The following is a 6,955-nucleotide window of genomic DNA, read 5'->3' on the forward strand; positions in this document are numbered from 1 at the left end:
ATCTAGAGGTTCAAATACAAAGATATTGCATCATGATAGGACTCAATCAAGGTGATAGGGTTGACCTTCTTAGCTGTTAATAGGCCGGCTAATAAGGAACCCTAATGGTATATAAATACTAGGTTAAGTCCCTGCTTCCATATGTTGAATTCCTCGTAATAAAAAAAAACCTATTCATATAGTAATGAGATATTTTGGAGTATTGGAGGGAGAAGACAACCTAGAGTTCATCAATGGCTTTATCTTCATAACCATGTCTCCAAATTCTACAGATAAGTTTATTTCCTTTTCATGTCGATTTCGTTATTGTATTCGTGATCCTAATGTCTTATTGTTGCTCTTATGATTTTAGAATATATCTTACATGTGGTGTCAGAGCCACACAATAAGCTTAGGGTTCGATTCACAGGTAATTTGATTAACTGTAGATGATTGACACAAGTGAAGCATAATTTTGTATCAAAGCCACATAATAAGCGTAGGGTTCGTTTGGTTGGTTATTTTGACTAATCCATCCTGTGAGACTTCATAAGGATGCTTCCGCAATTTTGTATCACTGAGTCTGCAATTTTGTTTAGTGATTTAGGTCCAAATAAATTGAAATTGGGCATGGAAAATAAAAAGGGAAATAATTTAATTACACGGTGAATTTGGAGTTCATAATTAATCACCAGCTAATTGTCTTTTTTCTTCTTTTCGGTAGTCTGGAGTTTTCTTGAGTATATAGGGTTGTCTCCCTTTCCAGAACACCCTCACGCATGGTGTTGACACCTATTCCCTATTACAAAAGTTTTTGGTTCCAATTGATTATCTATCTAATGTAAACTTTATGTGGTTATATAATTAAAACACAAACGAATGAGTTAGCTAACCTGATCATGAAGCGATAGCCATTGGAGATCAAACGGAGATAATGTAGGATGCGGCAACATCAAAGTCTTCTACAAAGCACCTAGCCGGATACAACTACTTTATGGGAGGCGTTTGTTGTGTATCTAGGGTTTGTAGGGACCTTAGTATTTATACTTGCTAAGGTATTAAGGTTCAATCCATAAAGGAATCCCAAATCCCACCTTTTTAGCTTATCAGTTAGGTATCATAATCACATAAAATCAACGGTCCACACCTACGGGAAAGAAGATTATCCCTTTTATTCTAAATAAGATGCAACGTTGATCAAAGTAACTTAAAACCACAGTCCCAGCATCAACTAAGCCGCTATGGCTTGCTTAGTTGACAAGACATTGATCATCTCCAGCCTAAAACAATACAAACGTAACATGGATTAATTAGTTGTAAGTGACAAAATTATGATAACCTAATTCAAGTTTCGAGTCTTGCCAACAAATGGCCTTAATTAATAATCTCCTTCATGACTCCCTTTGATATCTAATTAATCTCAAAAAACCTGACAACATACTTGAAAAGAGATTAATCACGTATAAATCAAGTTGTATAAGAACTGTAATATCAATCTTCCACCACAAGGATATTGATGCAATGAAAGTTAAGCACTCAAATTAAACCCTCTTGTTGTCAAATTGTAGTATAAATGCAAGTAGGGATCGTTCTAAACCGGGGATTAGGAGGGCTTGCTAAACCTCTAAACTTACTCAAAAACATAAAAACAAAGTTAAAAACGTTTGAATAGAGTCAAAAGACTCAAAACAGATTCTAAAGACTCAAAACAACTTAAAAACACTCAAAACTGCCTAAAAACACAAACTGGGCAGATTTGACTCTAACACAACTTTGGACGAATTTAGTGTTTTTACTTAAATCAAAACACTCTAAAACACAAACAAAGCAGATTTTAAACACTTTGGAACAAGAAAGTAAAATGGGGGTTTTGATTTGGATGAATTTGAAATAAACAAGCAAGTTATAAAACTAGGCAGATTATAAAATGAATTTGAGAAATAAAATGATGGAGGGATTAGTTAGAGGTCCGTTCTTCACACATGACACACTTGTACATGAATCGATTTCCAATTGATTTTCAATAAACTATGATACTCAACACCCCAGATTAACCGTGATGCACAAATTAACCCTCAGTTTTTCCTTTACTCATTGAATTGGATGAATGCATGCGACAACCCAAATCATTCTCTAAAAGTCCCCTATATGAATGCATAATAGAGATACAATCAAAGATCATTACGTTCAATGAAAATCATAAGTGTTGACGAGGCAATTATAACTATGAATGCATGATACAATTGCCAAGAATTCAATTAACGCGATTGTGATAGACAACCTTCACTACTCATGAATATAAACTTGTAACAATTAAGTGAAACTCATTTATATTCTGGCATCTAATTCATGCATGAAAATTAAGTATTCACCTAAAATAAAAAGTAGACATTGAAAGCAAGAACGGAGTACACCTAAAATGCTCCAAAGTTCCAAGCTTGAAACGTCAAGGACCTTTGTTTTCACCACCTTGTTGTAGCACTAGTGTCTAGGATGTGTATGGATATATGGATGGAATGGATTTGCACGACTAAGAGATGAAAGTGTATGGATTGGTGAGATGTAGTATGGCTAGATGAATGGATGGAGGTCACGGCAAGGAAATTGTGTTTGTGAATGAAGTTGTGAGATGTGAAATGTAGTGTCTTTGGATGATGGCCCCCAAATTATGGTGAAGGGGGGATGTATTTATAGGTTAGGGAGAGGAGTGTATGGAGTTGTAATGAGTGGATGTAATGGGTGTAGTGGGTGAGTGTTGTGGTAATGAGTGGATGTAATGGGTGTAGTGGGTGGATGTTTGGTAATGAGTGGATGTAATGGGTGTAGTGGATGAATGTTTGGTAATGGGTGTAGTTGATGAATGTTTGGTAATGAGTGGATGTAATGGGTGTAGTGGATGAGTGTTTGGTAATGAGTGGATGTAATGGGTGTAGTGGGTGGATGTTTGGTAATGAGTGGATGGAATGGGTGTAGTGGGTTGTGGTAATGAGTGGATGTAATGGGTATAGTGGGTGGATGTAATGGGTGTAGTGGATGAATGTTTGGTAATGAGTGGATGTAATGGGTGTAGTGGATGGATGTTTGGAGAATGGATGTGTTGGGTGAAATGAGTGGATGTAATGGTAGGTGAATGGATGTGTTGGGTGAAATGAGTGTGCTAAAATGGTTATTTATAGGGAGAGGATGATGCACAAACTTCAAATCTCGCCCATTCCTTTTGTTCCAAGCATATGCTATCCATTCCATGCCCAAAAATGCTCCAAAATGCTCCAAAATGCACTTCTTTGCCACATTAACCCTTTGGACCTACAAACACACGAAAATAGCTTAAAATACTAAAATAACTACGAACTAACAACATAAATGCCAAGAAACAAGCTAACTAAGTCGCATAAATATGCTTCTATCAGATATCAACACGTATGAGAAAACATGATGGAGCTAATAGATTCAAAATGGAAACACTTTAAACAATATAGTTGCTTTTAATTCAAAAGCCAAAATTGTGATATCACCTAAATGCTTTCTTAAGTCAAACGGGTTCCTTTCCTTTTGTACCTTTATTTCCGCAGTACAAGACTCCTAAAACATTAGCATCAAAATCGTGCATTAGCCTTGTAAATACCAAATTAAGTAAAGGAACAATCGAAAATCCTTTCTTCCAAAAGAAACATCTCCAATATTAGCCTTCAATAATTTGTTTTCTTCTCCCCTTATGGCACAAAACAAAATTGACTAATCAAAACATTGTTTAAATTCTTTAGGCATAGGAAAAACTAACAAACTATATACAAGTTTGAAAACTTATGCTTATCAAGCCTTGAATGAAATACATACCTCATGCACCACTTCTTTATAAACATATGTTCTTGTTTTTGCCACCTCATGCTTTTTGTTACTCTCAGTCAATCCACAAGTTATGCATCAATTTCATAGTTAACTAGTCATGTACAATTAAATGACTATACTAAGATAGGAAAGCTAAATTGTAGACAAAACTAATTTTGATTAGTCATGCAGATTCCTTATGGAGTTAATATGACTTTAAACATTACTTGAATTAATCCCCATACATACTCAAGTACGAGTACATAGTGTATATATTTTGGACATAACAATAATTTTACCACATTATTAGTGCTAATCTGCCAAATTTATCATATATTTGTGTCTTTGCATAGGATCATCTCAAGCAATATAGGATAACCCAATCCTCTTAAAAAGAAATATGCCATATGTCATTTTGCTACATGTTTGTAAAACTTAAAATTTTAATCCATATTGATTATTTCCAACAACAACCAATGACATGGCTATTACATGTAACACAACTGATTGACAATATATTTCCTACACATTATCATGTAACACAACTGATTGAAAATATTTCTATGAATTTATATTACCCATGGAAAAATAGAGCAATAAACTTACTCATGTACTAGTGCCGAAACACCCAGACTATTTTGACAGAATAGTCTCAAAAACAAGTAAAATAATTTATGCATATTTACATATGCTTCTCGGTATGCCTTTCATATGCATATAAGAATTTATCATGTTCATATATTTTCTCTTTGTTATAATTATCAAGTTCAAAACTTAATAATTAAAACTAACCATATGTATGATCGACTAATTTGTACTTGACATATATAATGATCAACACCGTTTGCTTACCGTTTGCTTTGATAGAGGACTTTCTTGGTAATGTCAGAACAAAAGTATATATTTGCATATGCTTACAAAATTGACAATGACATTAGCTAAAAATGGTTGTATCTGTCACTAAATTGATTCAATCAAAACCATTAGCATGAAAGTCGAAATAGAAAACTTAAACCATTCAATATTCTTCCAATCACGATTAATCCAGTAAAGATGAACAAACTGTTCCAATCTTTCTTTATGATACGAGAAAGAAAGTGCTTGAAAACATACCATTCAACAATTATTAGTTTACCAATTTAAGAGTAATATATCTGAAAGCAGAATATGTGATTCTCCGCAAGGCTGCACATGCCTTGGGACGTCCATGACTTGTTTTCCGTTGGACGACGGTGTCTTTATGCCTTGGCACGGTTCGGCTTTATCCGCTCTTGAACCGACCTCCATCTAATTCTGTTTTCTTTTATATTTAACTAACCCTTTTGATCATGAAATCAAAAGGAAAAAATCATACAGGATCTCATATGCCAATGCATATATGAACCTCCTCATTGGGCTCACTTATCATATCAAAAATTTTCCAGTGCAAAGTTAGAACACATGACTTTCAATTGAACCAAAACATTAACATGAACGTTGAAATAGGAAGCCTAAAGCACCAGGTATTCCAATTAAAACTAATTCAATAAAATAATGAACTAACTATTTCAATCTTTCTTTATTATACTTAATTTAATATCATCATTAAGCGCTTCAATTAAAATAAAGGCCCACATTTGGGTTTGAAGGGTGGCGGCGGTGGAAGCAAAACTTGAACTCAAGAGACACCACTGGCAGAAACAGATTATCCAATTATGTAATCGTTTTATTTAACTGATAATTTTGGTCTTTAAGACCAAATAGGAACTGATGCAAAATATGTGTTGTGCATATCATATTAATATGCCAAGTATATGCAATTAAATGTGGAAACGTACTGATCATGTTTTCAAGGAGGTCCGGCATGGTGGTGTTGCCAAGCATATGCAATCACAACTTGGATTAAAGACACGCAGTTCATGAGAATATTATGTAATCAACGTTAAACCTAATAGGTTTTAATTATATAACCAGAGGCTTTGATACCACATGTAAACTTTATGTGGTTATATAATTAAAACACAAACGAATGAGTTAGTTGACCTGATCATGAAGCGATAGCCATTGGAGATCAAACGGAGATGATGTAGGATGCGGCAACACCAAAGTCTTCTACAAAGCACCTAGCCGGATAAAACTACTTTATGAGAAGTGTTTGTTGTGTATCTAGGGTTTGTAGGGACCTTAGTATTTATACTGGCTAAGGTATTAAGGTTCCATCTATAAAGGAATCTCAAATCCCACCTTTTTAGCCTATTAGTTAGGTATCATAATCACATAAAGTCAAGGATTCCATCAATCTTACTTGTATTACGAGACACCTAATATAAGATTGATATCTTTAGGAAATCAAATCACAATATCTACATTAATCTCCAATATTACATTCCTATTATATGTTGTAGACCATTTAAGGTTGATTTGCATCAGAATAAATCCAACATCTAATGCCAAAATTAAAAATAAAATAAAAAATATTATGCTGAGGATCTGCTTATTATTGTGTTACAACTCATCCTTCAGATATTTTTGTATTTTGGTAGGTTTGCTTGTATCTTTTGGGTTTCTAATTGAATCACTAAGTTCTTTTGAATTTCCGTTTGTTGTTCTCTGTTATAATGTTTTGATATTACTTTGATTTGGTGGATCAAATTAATCTTATGGACTTGGTCTTTTGGCTTGTGTCATTTTGTTGGATTATATTGTTAATTCCTGTATAAGATTCAGGATGCTCTTATTACTTTTTCATCTTATGAAGCAAGAACAAGGTGACAATTGATTGTGGTTTTCTTCTTCATATTGATGTTGTGAATTCATTTATTTACTATTGGTTGCTTCTACTATTCTAATTTTGTCTTCCGTTAATGCCTTGATGAATGGGCTAAGGTACATGTCTAGTTGTACAGGTTTTACGAACAAAAATCTTCTCCTTGTTTATCTGGGTTTTGATCACTCCAATCTTGCTATTTTAATACTGATGTTCTTGTTAAGCATATGCAAATCAACAAGTAAGTCTTGGTTCTTGATTATCTTTGAAATCGATTGTCCGTTTCAATTATGAATCTCGGTTTTATAGACTTCCCTAACTTCAATAACATATGAAATTCGGTTATGTCGTAATATTAAATGGATTTTAGATGGTGGTATTTTTCCACCTTTTTTTTTTGGA

General features: G+C 33.8%; 1 long non-coding RNA gene across 1 annotated transcript; it reads right to left on the minus strand.

Annotated features, from left to right (window-relative positions):
* Window positions 1-226: 226 nt before the first annotated feature.
* On the minus strand, window positions 227-1,573 carry LOC126604237 (uncharacterized). The gene is made up of 2 exons (XR_007616528.1): window positions 873-1,573; window positions 227-778 (listed from the first exon to the last, which is right to left on the minus strand). It is a non-coding gene; the product is annotated as an uncharacterized LOC126604237 (long non-coding RNA).
* Between the last annotated feature and the right edge of the window lie 5,382 nt (window positions 1,574-6,955).

This window comes from Malus sylvestris, chromosome 15 (assembly GCF_916048215.2).
Source record: "Malus sylvestris chromosome 15, drMalSylv7.2, whole genome shotgun sequence".
NCBI classification, from domain to species: Eukaryota; Viridiplantae; Streptophyta; class Magnoliopsida; order Rosales; family Rosaceae; genus Malus; species Malus sylvestris.